The 23,042-nt window shown below is 41.5% G+C and overlaps 1 long non-coding RNA gene across 1 annotated transcript; it reads right to left on the minus strand.

Annotated features, from left to right (window-relative positions):
* Positions 1–7,595: 7,595 nt before the first annotated feature.
* Positions 7,596–21,898, minus strand: LOC147882767 (uncharacterized). The gene is made up of 4 exons (XR_015543851.1): positions 21,641–21,898; positions 17,676–17,734; positions 7,725–7,774; positions 7,596–7,647 (listed from the first exon to the last, which is right to left on the minus strand). It is a non-coding gene; the product is annotated as an uncharacterized LOC147882767 (long non-coding RNA).
* Positions 21,899–23,042: the final 1,144 nt, after the last annotated feature.

Here is a 23,042-nt window from a genome sequence, read left to right on the forward strand (position 1 = left end):
ACTTCAAGCTTCTTTGTTATGGCATCAATGTGCCATTGAACTTTGTTCGAGCTAACTCTCAAACTATGTTGTTGTTGTAGCTATGCTTTCTCACACACACTTCCTAGCACATAGTTGTAAGATTAAATAAATTAACAAAAGTTCGTTGTTGTTGTTGTAGCTATGCTTTCTCACACTTCCTAGCACGTACTTGTAAGATGAAATAAATCAACAAAAGTTTGTAATGAGGGAATGAATAGGCAATATCTATGTCACACTTCGCATCTGCATAGAGTTCAAAGCTGACACATCCTCCCCTTGAACTAGATAGAATCCCACATAGAGGAAAGGCATCCATATGCAAAATTGACCCTCACGTACTTACACTTTTCCTACTGGACATACTCCATAAGATCAGAATAACTATACAGGGAACTAATAAAGTTAAGAGGGGAATGACACATAAAATTTCCTCTTAGTCTCACACACTTTGACACATAAATCTAATATAGCAAAATTTACCAGAAGTAAAGAAGAGGGTGTGATACAACTTTTTACCTAACTTAACATTTCAGTAACCGTAAAACCTCCACAAATTTTGAAATGAGGAAATTTGAGTGAAACATGAGACGACTTCCTTCACATTCAATCCCTAGTGGAAGAAGAGACCACTCCCTCACATCCTCACAAGTACCATACTTGCTCCTCCATCCCCTGATCTTGTGTGGTCCCTGGATCCCTTTCTCGCGAGAGCGATTATACAAATTTTATTATCACCCATTACTTATCAAAGCTTCTTTAGCTTTTGTATATATTATGAAGTGTTGTCTAGTTATCTTGGTTTGGTGTCACCCTTCCGCATATGTTATGAAGTGTTGTCTAGCTATCTTGGTTTGGTGTCACCTTTCACAAAACTTTTGGAATATTTTCTCTTAACCATCTTGATCAACTTCACGCCCATCTTCTTCTACAGATTAGCTTCATAGTCCATATTGACTTGTGACACATTTATCTTTGGCTCAATAATCTATGGCATGCATTCAACGAATAATCAACTAGTCTTTGATCTAGAAGGACTTCGTTAATTTTGGCATTGTTCCAACGTCCTATGTATTTCGATAAAGGCTACTAAGATTTGCAGTATTACTAACCATTATATGACCACAAAACGATAATAAACATAACAATATGTAGATAGATACCTATTGTTAAACTAAAGCTATTAAGATCAATCAAATAGGCTGTGTCTCAAACCCAAAGCTGAAAACTCGTAACCAACTCAAGCACTAACAAACTAAAGAAAACATAACATGCAAGCCTCATATTTTCTTTCTTGTGCCCATTTCTATGGTTTATTTTGTGTGCAACATTTTCCATGCTATTGAGGATGGTGTAAATTGCACCATTTAGATAGGTTTCATGGGAAAACCCTAACCCTAGCCTTAAGGGGTCCATGTACATATCCTTAGTTTCTTTCGAATACAACTTAGTGTATGGTTAGCTAGCTCTTGTGCATTCCTCTCTCTCTCTCTCTCTCTCTCTCTCTCTCTCTCTACCAACATGATATTAGAGCATATGGTACTCACACTCCTTTTATGAGTGTTTATCTCTTGTTCTTGTCAAGGCATCAAACCCTCATCGCCTCTTGTGAGATTTTTAAGGTTCATTTGTTTATGAGAGTTTTTCCTTAAGAAAGAGCTTTCAATTTTATTCTTTTGGCTTTTTTTAAATTGAAACATAAAATGAGGAGAGAGAACCTTAAGCTTTGTCCAGGGTTCATTTGTTCATGAGTCTAAGTTATTGAGGAACGTTCTAAGGTCCCTTATTATGGCATTTTGGTTCTAAGGTTATGAAGGACGTTCTAAGGTCTTCTAGGCTAGCTTTCTTGTTTTGAGGTTCTGAATCTTTTTATTTGAGAGAGAAACATCTCATTTTGGATGTCCTATGCCCACTTTCAACAACTACACAACTATATAGTAGTACCAATGTCTACACAACAAAGCTACTAATAGCCACAACACAAGCACAATAGGCAAGAGGCAGTAGAGAAAACTTCAATGCATAGCAACTTCACACAAGCAATGGCTGCAACTACTCACCTTAAACAACAAACACAATGCAATTGACTATGCCAACAATGCAATAAGCAAATGAGAGAGCACATACAACAACATCAACTACAACATGACTACCATGGGACAACTCGCGCCCAAGACATAGGAAAGCACGCTAAGGCATCAATGGTAAAACATATAGAGCATCTACAGCAACTAATGTGGCCCACACCAACTCTTCCTTGGCATTGACCTACATAGCATAGGCTACCTACAGTCACCTCACCTCACCTACATAGCACAGGCTGCCTACAGTCACCTCACCATCATCGACCTACACAACAAAATTTCTCCACAAAGTCTTTCATCTCTATGTACATTCTCTCTCTTTTTTATCTCTCTACCACATATTAGATAATACTCCTGCTCCTCACCACATAGTCTAGCTACATGGTAGATAGTCCATCAACCACTTGAACATGGTGGACCTACCACATTAGCTTATCCTCCATGTGGCTATGCCATGTCACTGCTTGATGAATCACCTATACACATGGAAATGCCATGTCATCTACTTGCCACATAATCACTAGCTTGTGGCAAATCCATGCCACCATAGCTTGCCAGTGCCACATGGGAGTGCCACCTCAGCAACAATGCTTCGTAAGCACCATTGTGCTTCAGCATATGCACACCCTGTACACATCACCTCAATGCACACATGTCTATGGATCAAAATAACTTTTTGAACCAAGAAACATTGTGATAAGCAAAAAAAGGACTGCTCAAATTTTTTAGCTCCTTGCAATGGACTTCTTAGATTTCAAGTTCAACCCACTTGTGCTATAGATTTGACTCTTAGACTCTTCATTGAAACCCCTCATGTGGTTATATTGCAATCGGTTCAAACCCAATACTTAAAAATGAATTAAGATAAAAGTTATTTTGATGCTTTTTCTCCTTGATTGATGAGTAGACTAATTATAGGACTAGCTAGTTTAGAGTAGATGACTGAACTCCACAAAATCCAATTAAACCCTTGCTCAAAATTAGCCCCTATGAAACCTATCATCTATATTCATCTCACACTTACTGGTACTTGATCAATTCATTGTCAAAGGGCAGGTTCATTCCTATTGGGGTTATTGATCTTAGACTAGGATAGTCTAGGTAGATTGGGGTTATTGATCTTAGACTAGGATAGTCACATACAAATGCACCAACATGCCACCTTGTAAAGTCACTGCTTCACTAATTGGTGTTGGTTCTTACACTAGCCTCTTGCTATCATCAACAATTAGTTGCTATCTATATACAGGTTATGATTTTGGGTGCATACAACTTGCTATGGCTCGATCACATGATGACATCATATTTCGCGGTCATAGTAGCAAGCTAGATGATAAACATGGCAAATGGAATTTCAAATATTTTCCAGTTAAAGGAATTATAGGATATCATCACAAAATTGGAAAAGAGACCAGAGCCTCTATCTATGACTTTGACAACTCCTCTCATCCCAGATGTGAAGGATGTCATGATCCTGATCGTGTAATGGTCACAACCAGACATCAGCCACCATCATTGCATGGAAAGCCTTGAAAGAGGGTTCAATGGTAGTAATATGTCATGCATACTCTTGTTGTTGAACCAATTGAACAACAACCCAAGCATCCAATTGAATCATTGCTTGATTTCTTACATTAAAGACGCTTGGAGACAATTGTGTAGGAAGTCAAACAAGAAGGATTAGTCCAAATTGCCATCATTGGACTAGGACCAAACTACGAGTAGTTTGTGATCGCATAGTCACTCAAGAAGGATTAGTCCAAATTGCCATCATTGGACTAGGACCAAACTACGAGTAGTTTGTGATCACATTCATTCAAGATATACCTCCATCATTTGACCTGATCTTGGACATGCTCATGCAGGAACATTTGAGATGTGGTCCAAATACACATTCAAAGAATCATGAAAGTTGTTTCATAGCAAGAGGAGGAGGTAGAGGGTCCCACAAAGGAAAATATAAGCATTCTAGTCACCTAAAAGACCAAGGAAAACATAGAATTAGGGCAAACATGCTCAATCTTCAATGAATTAGAACTAAAACCATGGTCCTTCTGCTCAGAAGGGGACATGGAATCCTAGAGGTAGAGGCAAATCTAAAAGAGGAGGAAACCATGGAAGTACTCCTAGATGAGAGGGAAACTAAATTATAGTGGCATCTTAGACCATTGGGAATGGTTCTCCAATCTCTGTTCTAATAGGAGTCTTAAGGACTCTTAATGGGGGATGATACACACCACAAAATTGAGGAGAGCAACAACTTAACCTTGCATAGTGATGTAGGCACTGGAGCAAGCATTAGAGATGTGTCCTGCATCCCTACACTACCACAAAACCTTCTCTCTATTTGATAGATGACTAAGAGTAATCTGGAAGTCATCTTCAATAAGTATGGATACATAGTGATGGACCTTGAGAGTCTTGGATCCATCATACCTTAGGGTGTCAAGACTAGAAGAATGCTCAAGATTTTTTTTTTGACATTTTGATCTTGAGAGTCCTAGTAGCTCATTACCATTGTCAAGCTGTTGATTCGAGTACATTAAGGCATAAGAGTTATGGACACCTTAACTTTAGAAGCCTTATATCCCTCAAGAAGATGAGCATGGTATAGGAGCTTCTAAAAGTGTACTTTCAAAAAGATTTATGTGAGTCTTGTTGCATGGATACGCAATATGGAAAAGCCTTTCCAACATCTTGGTCTCAAAACATATACATCCTTTAGATTGTTTATTCATATCTATGGGGTTCGACTTCCACACAATCTCTTAGCTAGGCATTCTACTTCATCACCTTCATGGATGACTACTCTAGGAAGACTTCGATCCCTGAACATCTTTAAAGACTTCAAAGCCTTGGTAGAAAAGTCAATTAGCAAAAACATTAAGATTCTCTTTTGTGTGACAATGGAGCCAAATACCACTCCATAGAGTTCAATGCCTTTTCTAGGCATTATGGGATTAAGTGTCAGTTTAAATGCAAATACATAGAGTTCAATGCCTTTTCTAGGCATTATGGGATTAAGTGTCAGTTTAAGCAAAATGGAGTCCTAGAGTGCAAAAAAATCCTTATTACATAGTCAACCAGATGTATGCTTGAAGAAGGTTCCACTATAATATTGGGCTATAACATGATGCCAAAAGAGGCATTCATAATAACTAAGCCCTCTATCAACTAATTTGGTACACTCATGCTCCTGATGCACTCAGAGATAAACTTGATGTCAAATCAATCAGTGCATCTTCTTAGGTTAGCTATAGGTTTGAAGGGTTCTAGTCAAGCAAGCAATGCAATTGATCATATCTAGGGATGTTATCATTGATGAGGCTTTGTCATAATTTGATAATCTAAGGACTATAGTTTCAATATCTCTTATGATAATTCTATGAGGAATGCATGGATATAATGGAGATATGGTGATCTTATATGGAATTTTGGACTTGAATTTAGAAGTAAAATTGATTCATGGAGTCCACTAGAAGGTATTGGGGACAGCTATGTAATGGTGGAGGCTTCAGTGCTGGGATGGACCACCAAGCTATGTACCTTTATATGTTTACTAGGAAGATTATCAAGGGATATTTGCAAGGATGATCTTTGGGAAATGGTATGTTGGACACTTGTGGACGTATATGGCAATGGTATGAGAGGGACAAAGTGGTCCATGCCTACAATTAAGGACATCTACTCTTATTACTTTTGAATTACACTCTAATAGTAACGAGTAACCTGACTTGTCTACGACGGGCTAGTGACCCGCTCCGCCGGGTCTCAAGATGCTAAAATGTCTGAAACCAGCAACATAGGTGTACGTGTAGTCCCCATTTTGCCCTCGATATAAAATTCGTGTCCCCATACATTCATAGTATCCCAGCCAGCGAACAGTGATGGTCTGTGGTCCATCATCCCTATGAAGACAGCAAGCCAGGACAGCGTAATATCCCAAATGGACTCGTCCATCCAAAGGATTGTGGATGTGGAGATTCATTAGAAACCTTGAATCACGAACAGTCCTAAAAGACAAACAATACCATGTTTTCCCACTCACATATAATCGAAAAAAAACCTTTTGTTTTAACAAAAAAATAAAGCAACAAACAATGTACATGATTCTTACCCAAGGTAGCTCTCGAGCGCAAGCAAATCCAACAACAGTTGCGTGCTCTCCAGAGATCCCCAGCCCGCAGGATCTGCAATTTTCTAAAAGTGAGTGACTATACCATTAAACATGTCAACATAAAACATGGTTGTCAAGCAACTATGTACCTTGCACCTGCGCTCATGTCGTCTCCTCATGTCGAATGGAAGTTTAAGGTTGGTCAGAATGAATGTTATCCTTCGAATAAACATTCTATCACCAGCATTGGTACCAATAATGATTTCAGCTTCTAACACTTTCGTGTGAAACTCTTTCGAGTAACCTGACCCGTCTACGACGGGCTAGCGACCCGCTCTGCTGGGTCTTAAGATGCTAAAATGTCTGAAACCAGCAACATATTCTAACCGAAAAAAATATCTATGACATAGTACTTCAAAATATTACATCCAAAAGTGAAACCAGAGAACTCATTGATATGTCCAAATACACATCCGCATATAAAATCATAACTGAACATACAAAATCTACAATAGACACACAAACATCCCTAAAGGGAAAAGTCTGCGGCCATGCACTATAGGGAAAAGCCTGTGCCGGCCATGTACTCTACATCCGCCACGTCCAAAAAAAAACTTCTCTATGATAGAGTACTTCAAAAAATATCACATCCAAAAGTGCAGTCACATGTCTGAACATGCAATAGCTACATCAAAGAACTGATTGATATATCCAAATACACAGCCGCAAAATAAAGTCATAACTGAACATACAAAATCTACAATACACACACAAACATCCCCAAGGGAAAAGTCTGCGGCCATGTACTGCAGGGAAAAGCCTGCGACGGCCATTCATTGTACGTCCACCACGTCTGCCGCGTCCACCGCGGCTACGAACATACAACGGACTACCAACAATCGTATCTGGACCAGCATCACATAGAAAGATAATTTAGGAACTATAATTATTGAGCCATAAAACTTTTATACATGTATGTTGGTAAAACCCAACTCATTCTTTAGAGTACTTACTCAGACGCAAAGGGCTGTCAACAACGCTGACAAAGGTATACGTGTAGTCCCCATTTTGCCCTCGATAGAAAATTCGTGTCTGCACACATTCATAGTATCCCAGCCAGCGAACAGTGATGGTCTGTGGTCCATCATCCCTATGAAGCCGGCAAGCTAGGATAGCGTAATATCCCAAATGGACTCATCCATCCAAAGGATTGTGGATGTGGAGATTCATTAGAGACCTTGAATCAGGAATACTCCTAAAAGACAAACAATAGCATGTTTTCCCACTCAAATATAATCCCAAAAAACTTTTGTTTTAACAAAAATAAAGCATTAAACAATGTACACAGTTCTTACCCAAGGTGGCTCTTCAGTTCAAGCAAATCCAACAACAGTTGCGTGCTCTCCAGAGATCCCCAGCCCGCAGGATCTACAATTTTCTAAAAAGTGAGTGACTATACTATTAAATGTGTCAACATAAAATGTGGTTGTCAAGCAACTATGTACCTTGCACCTGTGCTCTTGTTTCGGTGACAAACGTGAACTGCCTAGACATCCTATCACATTGCAAAAAAAGAATGCACGTGTCAATCTACATATACTGAAAAAAAACAATAGGCTTTGAAGAGAAAATAGCCTCTAGTGTATTGCAAACCCATAACTCAAATGAAAAATGAAATCCAAACATTAGCAAGGACAAAGTCATGAAATATTACATCTCACTTCATCTTTGTATAAATAGGCAACATTCCCAAAGACCTACGATAGTTGGAATATTGAAAGAACTTAAAAAAAGCTATACAAAGATTACCGAAATGAAGATTTTCCACCCAAGAAAGTCTGAGGAGGACTTGAAAGAGCAATGTCATACTCTTAGGCTCTTGCTGTTGCCAATTGCAAAACTTCCTTGTACACAACATTTGTGGTAGAAGTATTATCCATCTCCTCACCCTTGGCATCATACGCACCCTGCGAAATGAAAACCTTAACAGCGTTTGATGCTCGGATACGTGAAAATGCCACATATAATTGGCCATGACTGAATACCGGTGTCGCCAAGTACAGCCCCAAAACTGACAATGTTTGGCCCTGTGACTTATTGATTGTCATGCCAAATGCCAATCGGATAGGAAATTGCCGTCTCCTCATGTCGAATGGAAGTTTAAGGTTGGTCGGAATGAATGTTATCCTTGGAATAAATGTTCTATCACCAGCATTGTTACCAGTAATGATTTCAGCTTCTAACACTTTTGTGTGAAACTCTTTGCATATCAACCGTGTCCCATTGCACAAACCCTGGCGAGGATTCAAATTACGCAACAAAATTATAGGAGCATTCCTTTTCAAAACCAACTGATGCGGGGGATATCCACCACCAAGATCAAGACTGTTCAAATACTCGACTGCAAACAAAAAGGAATCTCCCCCTAAGTTGTCCACTGAGTCTGCACTTAGGTACTCCCTTTCCTCACCGGGCATTGCCTTCAATGCCATAGCATTAATTGCATCAACCTCGGTGTTTCGAGGTGCAAGAATAGCGCGCTCTCGAAAGTATGTTGCACAGTCCAAAACAGCTGCAAGCCCTCGATACACCCATCCAATGAGGCCTTCCATGGACTTTGTCTCTAAAAGCATATGCGATGGAATCACAACAGTATCTTCTTTTGTACATCTATTTATCCCATTGCCAATGTCCAGAACCCATTGCATGAACTCTTGCTCAGCACAATTATCACCATTCTGAAGGACCCGCATATTCTGCGTCAACTTCAATATTGTAGTGCGACCCCAAATCCTTGAGTGGCATAAGGTAGCATTGATAATGTCCTCTCGTCTTGCCTTTGGAAGAACTGGCAAGACTTGCCTAAAATCCCCCCCCAACAATACCACCTTCCCACCAAAAAGCTGCTCATTGGACATGATATCTCGTAAAGTTCTGTCTAGTGCCTCGAAAGCAAACTGGTGAGTCATGGGTGCCTCATCCCATATTATCAGCCTAGCCATCTTCAAAACATCTGCGAGTTGACTATTAACCTTAATATTGCAACTGTTAGTACCATCCAGCTCCAACGGTATCTTGAATCGTGAGTGTGCCGTGCGTCCATTGGCTAGTAGCAATGCAGCAATCTCAGAAGATGCACATGCCAAAGCGATGAGCCCCTCCCCACGCAATCGAGAGAGCAAGCAATTGTAGAGAAAGGTCTTTCCAGACCCTCCTATACCATCGAGAAAAAAGACCTCACCACCATCTCCATAGACCCTTGCCAAAATCCGATCGAGTGCAGCACGTTGACAGTGATTCAAGGACATTTCCATTTGCTGGGCAGTCTGTGCTTCTTTCACACAATCAAACATTCTTTCTTCTTTCAATAAGCCATTTTAAGCTTCTAACAAAGATGTTCTATCTACAACAGGCATTTCGTCAAACTCAGCCAACCTTCGCCCATGTTGTTGAAGAATGTGCTCCAAGTGCAATACAGCCTTCTTTATTGCTAGTTCAAGACGACCAATTAAATTCCCCATACTTGATTCCAATATATCAAAAAAATCATCCGAAAGCTCAAGGGAAAATTTTTCCCACAAAAGTCGAGGAGACGTTGGCTCACAAAAAACCAATATTGTGATAAATAGGTGTCGAGCAGTTGTGCACTATTTTGATAAAACACAGCCTCTTGCATACACACAAACCATTCATCATCACTCTCCAACAATCCCCGTGCTATGCATGCTGCCTTGAAAGTAGGGTACACTTGGCTGTCAAAAGTACGTAGGTCATCAAAGGACTTGCATCCCGTGCACACATTAAGAAGCATACGCATGAAGTAGAGCTCACCAACTGAGGGGGAAATATTGTACATCCGACCTATGGTATTCCCCTTTTGTCTTCTAGTCCACCGCTTATTGGTTTTGTTCCAAACCAACTTGTCTGGCAAGTCACCATACAGCAAGTTGCTTGCGTCAGATTGCAACTGATTATAAGTGAACCATTCTGTGAGGGTGGTCTTTTGATTTTGTTCCCTGCCTACAACATTTTGCAAATCATCATCATCTCGAAAGATGACATTATTGCGCATCGGAAGATGAACCTGCAATCTTTGCACATCGGGTTTTTCATCGTGCGTGGCATACTCATAAATCTGCCAACATGCTTCTGATGCTGACACGTAACGTGCATCTAAGTAACTACTAATCTCATCAATGCCACCGTCAACTATGTTGTGCAAATGCCCTTGCTCTCTTGCATTATTTAGCTGCATCTTGATAATGGCTCTATCATGACCTTTGTACACATATTTATACAAATACTTAACTGCAGTGATTGTGGAGCATATTTTAACATTTATGTGTGCCTTGTACTTCACGGAGAGGAAAGGATTAAATGGCACAATCCAACGATTATCAATCACACTCCCTTTCACTTGTATCTTTCTACCATCATCACGACGCATGTAAACTGGATAGCCATCATTGCCAACAGTAGTCGTCTATGAGAATCCACGTGGATAATGACGAATGCATTTTCCATCAACCATGCAAGCTGCAGATGGATTAAGTGCACCACACGGACCATGGACATTACATTGCACAATAATATCATGCAACTCTGGGAACATAGCCTTATCTGGCAACTCCGCACACACTAATCGGTCATAGTGACCGATCTCCACGGGTTTGAAACCACTTTCTAATATCAACAATATGTGTGAGTGTGGCAGACCTCTCTTTTGAAACTCTATGACACTCACATATCCAGCCACCTTCCCAAACAAATTATGTTTTGTAATTGACTGCATCATGTCCTTATGCTTTTGGAAAAACACACGGGCTATCAAATCTGGACGGTCTTGCGCAGTTTGCCCCGGCAACAATGCTACAGATATTTCAGGCCATTTGGGATTACAGGTGAATGTTATGAATAAATCAGGTTTGCCCCTTTTTTTGACAATTGCCATAGCATCTTGGTATAGCTGACACATATACCGAGGCCCTCCCGTAAAAGAAGAAGGCAACACCACCCTACACCCTGCAGCATTGCCAAGCACAGTACGTGTCCCATCAGCTGTATTCACCATGTCCATCAACCCTTGATAGACTTCAGCGCGTAGGGAAGCTTGGTTGTTTCGTATCCACACCAACCTGGACTCTTCCATGCTACTGTAGGCATCAACCATGTATTGCTGCAGCAATCTACCCCCACGCAAAAGACATGCATTTGTATCATATCTCACTTGCAAACGATATGCGTAGTATTGTCTCTGGGTGACACAACTCTATCCATGTATCTCGTGCAATGGTGTGTGATTAGGAACATCACTATATGGGATATATGGATGCCAACCATCTTCCCCCCGAGGGAACAAAAGAACATACATGAGAGGCATGTATGATCGGTGCAAATTAGATATTCTACACACAAACCCATTGCGGCTAAAAATCTGAATGTCCCGATTTCCAATATCGAAGTCATCCCCTTGTCCTGGCATGATTGGAGCAACCTCGCTAGCCATAGGAGCCAAGTACTGCCTTGAGGTGGAGCGGCTCTCATAAATAACCATCCTCAGGTTTGTATGTGGATTTGTTCTTAGCACTTGCCCAATAACGATCAATGCACTGGCATATGGATTGCACTCGTGCATCATCCTCTGCAACAACTCCAAAATGCCTGGATCCAAACCAGGCATCCCATGTAAATGGTGTTCTAGTTCATGATCAGTGTCATACATGTACAACTGTGCAAAACGTGGCATCTCTTGCCTAGCCTCATCGGGCAATAAATTTCCAACCCGATGATACACACTACCATGGACCCGAAAGTTTTGTATACCCCCATTCCCATGGAACATTTGATCAACATGAGCTCCCAATGAAACAAATGCCATGGCACTATTATAAGCCCTAATGTTTTTCTTAAACAGTTTGCTTCTAGCATCATGTCCGTGCAATAGAACTCTCAAAATCTCTGGTGGTTCTTCTAACGGCAACAATGACACACGACCAACTTTGCAATAGTGCTTGCCCACAACTTGATGCATATGCATTCGCGTCTCTTGTTTCCATAGTTGAGCTTGGCAAAAGCTGCATGTATGATCCATGGATCCGAGTGCATGAACAGAAGGAGCATTGAAGACCAGTGGATACAAAGATGGATGCTCTACATTTTCCCTTAACGGAAAAGTATGCAAGATAGAGAGGCTCCCCCCTGCACCCAAAATCACAGCCCTGTTGTGAACAACACGCCTTCGGGCTCTTAAATGAGTAGCATCCCTGCTTGCATCCATTTGAGCAGTTGTACATACTACTGGAGCAGGTTCATGCTCATTACGTACTATTGGTGAAGTATGGAGGTCCACTGTATTCTCAGCAGTGCATGCTACATTACTGTGCCCATGCATTTGATTTTGTTCTCTGCATAGGCCAACTTCTACATCCATAGATTCCATTGCCACCCTCATGCTTCTAGCAACTTGTGTTCTCGACCTTGTTCTTTGTATAGCATAAACACGATGGGCCGCCCGCGTTGAATCCATTTGAGTAGTTGTACCTATTACTAGAGCATGTTCATGCTCATTATCTACAGTTGGTAAAGTATTGACGTCCATTGTATTTTCAACAATGCACGCTACATTACTGTGCCCATACATTTGGTCCTGTTGTCTGCGAAGGCCGTCTTCTACATCCATAGATCCCACAGCCACCCTCATGCTTCTAACTCCTTGTGTTTTCGACCTTGTTCTTTGTATAGCATAACTACGACGGGCCGCCCGTGTTGAATCCATTTGAGTAGGTGTACCTATCACTGAAGCATGTTGATGCACTCTACCTACTGTTACTGAAGTATTGAGGTCCATTGTATTTTCAGCCACAATGCACGCTACATTACTGCATCCATGTGTCTGATTATGTTGACTGCAAACTCCTACTTCTACACCTATAGATTCCACAGCCACCCTCATGCTTCTAGCACCTTGTGTTTTAGACCTTGTTCTTTGTATAGCATAAGCATGACGGGCCGCCCGCGTTGAATCCAACAATCTTCTCCTATGAGAATGTATTGAATGTAGCCTCTCTTCTATTTGTCTTGCCATCTTCTGTATCCACTCAACCAACTACATAAGTATCTATTCCTCAAAGGGAAAAATAGCTTAATCAAATAACTTATGCATCATCCCTAACCATGACAAAATTGATGGATCTCAACAAATGTGCCCTAGGAAGAAAATAGTTTAGAAAAGCAAGAAGCAAGGTTAATTAGCAAAGCCATCCCTTTCCCATCTATCTAAAATTGAGAGCGGACCATCTATGCATTGAACTCATAGCGTCCCATGACCAAGTTTCAGTGTCTCACTATCTTTGGTAAGAGTAATGCTCATATTTTTTCAACATGTGAGCAAAATACAATACCATATGTGCAACCATCATTTGAAACATAGAAACCAAAGCTAACATATCTAAAAAAAATCAAAGTTGACCATCTCAAAAAAGTATAAGCATTGCATCAGCATTTATGCGAATACATGATTCAAAAAAATTACAAATATTTGAGTATATCTTAAATAAAACAAAAATGGGAAGGAACAATAGGCAATTCAAATATTGAATTAAATTAGCTTCCATTGCCATATATACGTCAAATGAAAGTAAATATAATCATTTGCAAAAAACTTGTCTTGCCAAATAACATAAGGGCAACTCAACTACATGAATCCCATAGAAGCATTTGGGATTCCAGTGTGACATAAAAGTCTCAGGAGTCAAACTTGTCTTGCCAAATAACATAAGGGCAACCCAAGTACATGAATCCCATAGAAGCATTTGGGATTCCAGTACAAAAGGTGACATAAAAGTCTCAGGAGTCAAACTTGTCTTGCCAAATAACATAAGGGCAACCCAAGTACATGAATCCCATAGAAGCATTTGGGATTCCAGTACAAAAAGTGACATAAAAGTCTCAGGAGTCTCTTAATTGTCACGGGTTGCGACCTGTGCTCTAGTTTATGGCTCATCCTGGTCATCAAAGCAGTTAGCCTATTTAAACCAACTTTGAACATTGACACCTCAGTGGATAGTAGCTGAACTTGTTCTTTCAGCTTATCAACTTGTAGTCTACACCCATTCTCACATACAACTGCCCCTTCTCCACCTCTCCCCAAAATCTGCTCCATCCATTGATTAGAGTCCTTAACGCTATTCTCAATTTGAGAAATCCTTGCAATGAAAGTTCCAGGCAATTCTGCCATGCCCTGCGCTATTACTGCAGCACCATCTGAATGGATTTCTCCCCTCAAAGAGCCCAAATATCATGTGTTCATGGCACATGCATCCTTATTATTCTTGCACATGGCTTGAATGGACTTTAAAAGATTGTAATGACTTGAATGCTCAGTTGCATGGGTTGACGCTCTCCCCCTTGTAAGTCGTTTCATTATATTAGCAGTGCGATGTTCGCGGCTAGACTTAAAACGCTTTGAAGGCAACTTGGGACCGTGATTTGCTCCATGGGTTGAAGTCTCGGCCCTTGCAAAAACTTGATTTATCACATGAAGGCTATCTGGCTCAGGAAAAGATGACAACACAATGTCAGAAACTGCAGAGCCCTCCACCCTTGTAGCTCGCTTTATTGCTCGAAGGCTTTGTCACCCATGGAAACCCAACTCCCCAAGATTTGAAACAACGGTAGAAGCCATTTCTGGAGCTGCATCCATAATAAAATACAAAAACCTTTTCAGGTATGTATTACTGGTCCAACCACATCATGGCCTTGTCTTATTTCACTTCTGCCCTACCATTATATTGTTTCATCCCCCCTCTATGTGTGTGTGTGTAGCCCCACCTATCATCCAATCGCCTCACATCTCGAGCTTAGTTCTCATGGCTATAGTCTACATGACATGAAACATATTTGATGCTTTACTCTCATTGAGAAGCAAGGCTAGCTTCTCAAAACGAAGGTTAGATTAGATCACTTAGGGTAGAGGGTGCAAGCTTATCTCTAGACATATTGCCAAGTCATCAAGATACTCCTAGGAAAGATACAATTACATTTAATGATTACTGATATCCAATCGCCTCACCTCTGGAGGTTACTTCTCATGGCTATAATGCACATGACATGAAACATACATAATCCTTTACTCTCCTTGAGAGGTTGATTAGATCACTTAGGGTCCAACCACATCATCGCCTTGTCTCTAACTAATACACTAACTTAATTCACTTCTGTCCATCAATATATTTTCCCTCTCTCTCTCTCTCCCTCTCTCTCTCTCTCTCGCCTCTATTATCTTTTAGTTCTTCCGTCTCAATAATATAATCATCTAGAAACTATAAGATCATAATGGTTTGGATGATTTTAAAAATGTAGCTTACATTTAATGATTACTGGTCCAAACACATCATGGCCTTGTCTTAGTTCACTTCTGGCCTACCATTATATTTTTTCGTCCCTTCTCTCTCTCTCTCTCTCGGTGTAGCCCCACCTATCATCCAATCACACCTCACGTCTCAAGCTTAGTTCTCATGGCTATAGTCCACATGACACGAAACATATTTGATGCTTTACTCTCATTGAGAAGCAAGGCTAGCTTCTCAAAACGAAGGTTAGATTAGATCACTTAGGGTAGAGGGTGCAAGCTTATCTCTAGACATATTGCCAGGTCATCAAGATGCTCCTACGAAAGATATAATCACATTTAATGCTTACTCGTCCAACCACATCATGGCCATGTCTTATTTCACTTCTGCCCTACCATTATATTCTTTCGTCCCCTGTGTGTGTGTGTGTGTGTGTGTGTGTGTGTGTAGCCCCACCTATCATCCAATCGCCTCACGTCTCGAGCTTAGTTCTCATGGCTATAGTCCACATGACATGAAACATATTTGATTCTTTACTCTCATTGAGAAGCAAGGCTAGCTTCTCAAAACGAAGGTTAGATTAGATCACTTAGGGTAGAGGGTGCAAGCTTATCTCTAGACATATTGCCAGGTCATCAAGATGCTCCTAGGAAAGATACAATTACATTTAATGATTACTGATATCCAATTGCCTCACCTCTGGAGGTTACTTCTCATGGGTATAATGCACATGACATGAAACATACATAATCCTTTACTCTCCTCGAGAGGTTGATTAGATCACTTAAGGTCCAACCACATCATCGCCTTGTCTCTAACTAATACACTAACTTAAATCACTTCTATCCATCAATATATTTTCCCTCTCTCTCTCTCTCCCTCTCTCTCTCTCTCTCGCCTCTATTATCTTTTAGTTCTTCCGTCTCAATAATATAATCATCTAGAAACTATAAGATCATAATGGTTTGGATGATTTTAAAAATGTAGCTTACATTTAATGATTACTGGTCCAACCACATCATCGCCTCCATTATCTTTTAGTTCTTCCGTCTCAATAATATAATCATCTACAAACTTAATTCATTTCTGTCCACCATTATATTTTCCCTCTCTCTCTCTCTCTCCCGCCTCTCCTAAGAGATATGCACAAACAAAGCAGGCATTGAGGTATGAGACTCTACACACAGAGCAACACAGCAAGGTCCACAATAGAAGAGATCATGCTGAGCCAATAGAAAAGTATTGTAGAAAAGGCTGGTAGTTTAGCATGCAACTGTGTTGTAGGTTGGGCGAGAGAGAGAGAGAGAGAGAGAGAGAGAGAGAGAGAGATGTACCATGTTTTTGAAAAAACATGGTTCTTAGTTCAGTTTTCCCCTCCCAAGAATCTAAGCGTCCACGAATTATAAGATCAGAATGGTTTCAATGAATGTAGCTTGTCTCAAACGATGCAAACTCACACACACACACAATGTGTCCTAAGGAAGCAAAGAATTCATGAATTATCAGATAGGAAGCAAAGAATTCATGAATTATCAGATCGGAATGGTTTCAATGATTTTGAAAATGTAGCTTGTCTTAAACGATGCAAACACACACACACACACACACACAACGTGTCCTAAGGAAGCAAAGAATTCCAAATAGAAAGCAAAGTCAATTGAAAAGCAAGGCTAGCTTCTCAAAATGAAGGTTAGATTAGATCACTTAGGGTAGACAGTGCAAGCTTATCTCTAGACATATTGCCAGGTCATCAAGATGCCCCTATGAAAGATACAATTACATTTAATGATTACTGGTCCAACCCCATCATCGCCTTGTCTCTAACTAATACACTAACTTAATTCACTTCTGTCCACCATTATATTTTCCCTCTCTCTCTCTCTCTCTCTCTCGTCTCCATTATCTTTTTGAAAAAAGATGGTTCTTAGTTCAATTTTCCCCTCCCAAGAATCTAAGCGTCCACGAATTACGATCAGAATGGTTTCATGAATGTAATAGAGAATTCATGAATTATTGGATCGGAATGGTTTCAATGATTTTGAAAATGTTTAAGATGCAAACACACACACACACACAATGTCAATTGGAAAAAAAGTGATCACCTACCTGGATAAACAAAAGTTGTGGAGAGAAGCTAGTGCTAGTCCAACAATAAATTGAAGCACCTGCAAGAAAAACAACCCCAAAAAAAAGTAAAGCTAAGCGAACTGTACATCTCTCTCTCTCTCTCTCTCTCTCATAGAAATACGTAATGACATACACCCCCACGTATAAATTAAGCTAATGCCTTACACCTTTATCCCCCCCTCCCCATTTCCTTTATATTTGATTTAATCCATATTCTTTTGTTTTCGGCGCATGCAATGAAATAGTCATTGCACCCCTTCGCCTTACTACATGGGCCCTCCATGGTCTAGATTCCATAAACTGAATCACACTCCCTCACCTTTTTCTTTATGCCACAAACCTCCAATGTACCTCCATGAGTGAGGGGATACTTTTCCTTCACTTTTGGGCCAATGATGCTCAGTTACGTCTCAAAGTGGATGTTTGAAGTGATTTTTGTTATGTGCTAGAGGAGCATGCGATGAGGCAAGGAAGGGAAGGCAATAGATAGAAGATAGATGCTCAAGGGTGCTCGTATAACTGTACATCTCTCTCTCTGTCTCTCTCTCTCTCATAGAAATACCATAGCTAGAGAGAGAGAGACAGGGGAGGGGGGAGGGGGAGGGTTTATCAAATGACTAACGACACTATCTCTCAAAATGCACATCTCAACACACACACACACAAAAAAAACCCGTAGCTAGAGGTGTTAACACATACACATACACATACACATACACACACACACATACACGCACACACACACACACAATTGATTAGATATACATATAGCTTGTAAGGATTATAAATGTTATGTTTTTACATTTGTGTGTGAATGTGAGCGCCATGCAAGATTTGTGAATGCGAGAGAGAGAGAGAGAGGGGGGGGGGGGCGAGGGGTTTATCAAATGACTAACGCCACTGCCTCTGGAAATGTGTATCTCAACACACACACACACACACACACACACACAAAACCATAGCTAGAGAGAGAGAGAGAGAGAGAGAGAGAGAGAGAGAGAGAGAGAGAGAGAGGGGAGGGGGGAGGGGGAGGGTTTATCAAATGGCTAACGACACTATCTCTCAAAATGCACATCTCAACACACACACACACACAAAAAACCCGTAGCTAGAGGTGTTAACACATACACACATAATCTCTCTATCTCTCTAAAAATGGCACATACACTTCTATGCATGCTATAGATAGAGGCTAGAGGCACAAAAATACAAAACTTCACATGCCACTGTCTCCCAAAATGCACGTAAGATTGGCGCCAGCATGTACCCTAACTTAAGGAATATGCTAATATCAGTTAATTAGTTGAAGGGAAAGGAGGGTGTAGCATATGTGTCTACATGCAAGGTTGCACGATGGCGATTGATTGACCTATAGCAGGGTGCACACTACCTCTTTTCCTTCAGGAAAATCTCTCCTTGCTTGCTCAAATCTACCTTCTTTCGTTCCTCCATTATCTTCATTTTCTTTCATCTCCTTTCCTTAGATATTCATGCCCTTTCATCTTCCCCTAGCATCGATCAACCCCTACACCTCTCTTTCTCTCTCTCTCTCAAAACCACATACAAAAATTCTATAAACCTCGCCCCCCCTCTCTCTCTCTCTCCCTCTCTCACAAAAACACAAAAGCACACACACACACACACACACAAACACACACTCTCTCTCTCACACACACATATAATCTCTCTCTCTCTCTCTCTCATAGAAATACGTAATGACATACACCCCCATGTAGCTAGAGGTGTTAACACATACACACATAATCTCTCTCTATCTCTCTAAAAATGGCACGTACACTTCTATGCATGCTATAGATAGAGGCTAGAGGCACAAAAATACACACAAAAAAAACCTGTAGCTAGAGGTGTTAACACATACACACACACACAACACACACACACACATACACGCGCACACATACACACACACACAATTGATTAGATATACATATAGCTTGTAAGGATTATAAACGTTATGTTTTTACATTTGTGTGTGAATGTGAGCGCCATGCAGGATTTGTAGAGAGAGAGAGAGAGAGAGAGAGAGAGAGAGAGAGGGGGGGGGGCGAGGGGTTTATCAAATGACTAACGCCACTACCTCTGGAAATGTGTATCTCAACACACACACACACACAAAACCATAGCTAGAGAGAGAGAAAGGGAGAGAGAGAGAGAGAGAGAGAGAGAGAGAGAGAGAGAGAGAGAGAGAGAGAGAGAGAGAGGGGAGGGGGGAGGGTTTATCAAATGACTAATGACACTATCTCTCGAAATGCACATCTCAACACACACACACACACAACACACACACACACATACACGCGCACACAACACACACACACACACATACACGTGCACACACACACACACACACAATTGATTAGATATGCATATAGCTTGTAAGGATTATAAACGTTATGTTTTTACATTTGTGTGTGAATGTGAGTGCCATGCAAGATTTGTGAATGCGAGAGAGACAGAGAGAGGGGGGGGGCGAGGGGTTTATCAAATGACTAACGCCACTGCCTCTGGAAATCTGTATCTCAACACACACACACACACAAAACCATAGCTAGAGAGAGAGAGAGAGAGAGAGAGAGAGAGAGAGAGAGAGAGAGGGGGGGGGGAGGGGGGAGGGGGAGGGTTTATCAAATGACTAACGACACTATCTCTCGAAATGCACATCTCAACTCACACACAAAAAAAAAAACCCGTAGCTAGATGTGTTAACACATACACACATAATCTCTCTCTATCTCTCTAAAAATGGCACGTACACTTCTATGCATGCTATAGATAGAGGCTAGAGGCACAAAAATACACACAAAAAAAACTCGTAGCTAGAGGTGTTAACACATACACACACACACACACACATACACGCGCACACATACACACACACACAATTGATTAGATATACATATAGCTTGTAAGGATTACAAATCTTCACATGCCACTATCTCCCAAAATGCACGTAAGATTGGCACCAGCATGTACCCTAACTTAAGGAATATGCTAAAATCAGTTAATTAGTTGAAGGGAAAGGAGGGTGTAGCATATGTGTCTACATGCAAGGTTGCACGATGGCGATTGATTGACCTATAGCAGGGTGCACACTACCTCTTTTCCTTCAGGAAAATCTCTCCTTGCTTGCTCAAATCTACCTTCTTTCGTTCCTCCATTATCTTCATTTTCTTTCATCTCCTTTCCTTAGATATTCATGCCCTTTCATCTTCCCCTAGCATCGATCAACCCCTACACCTCTCTTTCTCTCCCTCTCTCAAAACCACATACAAAAATTCTATAAACCTCGCCCCCCCTCTCTCTCTCTCTCCCTCTCTCACAAAAACACAAAAGCACACACACACACACACACACACACACACACACAAACACACACTCTCTCTCTCACACACACATATAATCTCTCTCTCTCTCTCTCTCTCTCTCTCTCTCTCTCTACTGCACATGCTTAAAAACCGTCTTGAGGGATGATCCAATGTAAGAAAAAGATAAGTGGAAGAGGGGGGGGATGCCCTTTCATCTTCCCCTAGCATCGATCAACCCCTACACCTCTCTTTCTCTCCCTCTCAAAACCACATACAAAAATTCTATAAACCTCGCCCCCCTTCTCTCTCTCTCCCCTCTCTCACAAAAACACAAAAGCACACACACACACACATACACACACACAAACACACACTCTCTCTCTCACACACACATATAATCTCTCTCTCTCTCTCTCTCTCTCTACTGCACATGCTTAAAAACCGTCTTGAGGGATGATCCAATGCAAGAGAAAGATAAGTGGAAGAGGGAGGGGGGGGGGGGAGAGAGAGAGAGAGAGAGAGAGAGAAAGAGATTGCAACACGTCCACTATCTCTTGGAATGCAAAATAAACTCGCTTAGCAGACCGATCAACTGAAAGTAAACCATAGCAAATCGACCTGGCAATACAAATGGTTGTTGAAGGAATCGTCCACCAAGACGTCGAGCTGAGGATGTCTACTTCAAGTCTGCACACAGGAGCAGAGGATGCTTGCTGGAGCCTACTCGTGTACGTGAACTGAGGACGTGAAGTCCTTGGAGCTGGCTGCTGGTCGACGGAACTGCTGGAGGTCGAGATATGGAGCGGATCAGGAGCTGCTGGAGGTCGAGATATGGAATGGATCAGGAACTGCTGGAGGTCGAGATATGGAGAGGTACAAAAGGCTGCACAAAGGTGGCGATCGATATCTTCTATACTTGTATATAGAGAGGTACAAAAGGCTGCACAAAGGTGGCGTGGCGATTGATATCTATCTGCTGGAGGTCGAGATATGGAGGTCGAGATCTGGAGCCTGGAGGTCGAGATATGGAGCCTGGAGGTCGAGATATGGAGCGGATCAGGAGCTGCTGGAGGTCGAGATCTGGAGCGGATGACGAACTGCTGGAGGTGGTGATCGAAATGGCTGCACAGGAGGTGGCGATCGAAATGGCGCTGTCGAGAGCAACAGAGGTTGATCGATGCTGTCGAGGCGCTGGAGAAGCAACGGCGGGAGACTCGCGCGATGGAGGTTGGAGGAGATGGCAGGCGGTTGAAGACGATTCATGGCGTGATGACGGCTCCGACGGCTCCCTCCGAGCTCGACACGTGGCTCCAAGGTTCGCTCTCCCAGCTCCCTCTGAGCTCGACACATGGCTCCAAGGTTCGCTCTCTCCCTCCATAATAGATAGTATAGAAGATGCCTAGGTGGAGTGTAATGAAGAGGGGAAATTTTGGTACTAGGATCCTTGGGGATGGAGATGAAAGTGGCCAAGTGCCCATAGGCTTTCGGGATAAGGGTTCATTGATTGGATAGAAAAATGCATCTACTTCCACTTCATTGCCAGGTAGTCCACACTCACCTCCAGGAGATCAACAACGAATTGGTACTTCTTCAACTTCATGCACGACTTTTCCACGAATTGCGAGTCACAATTGAGACGACGGAGAACTTAGCATGAAGATTTGAGGTACTTCTGAAGGTCTGAAGAACTTCCCCATGATCCTGAGTCACAGCTTTAGCCTGCTGTGGCAAAGAAACTTTGAAGGTATGGGGAACAACTCCCCCATGCTCCTGAGTCGACTGCATGACTCTACATCTTCCAGGGATCATGTATTCTACACTGCTTTTTTGGGGCTTAACGATGAGACCTTAACAATGAAGCTCAGCGACAATGAGCAAATTCTGATTCCTGTGTCTCATGTATTAGCTCCTTTTGTTCCCCGACTGTGCTAACATACGGTGGGCTCTTGCTAGTCGGTAGTGTTTACGAGCTAGATATAATACAATCACCACGCTAGTGTTTACGAGCTGGTCTACCAGT

This window comes from Dipteris shenzhenensis, chromosome 29 (genome assembly GCF_047967505.1).
Source record: "Dipteris shenzhenensis isolate YYH24624 ecotype China chromosome 29, Dip_SZ_1.0, whole genome shotgun sequence".
Lineage (NCBI taxonomy): Eukaryota > Viridiplantae > Streptophyta > Polypodiopsida > Gleicheniales > Dipteridaceae > Dipteris > Dipteris shenzhenensis.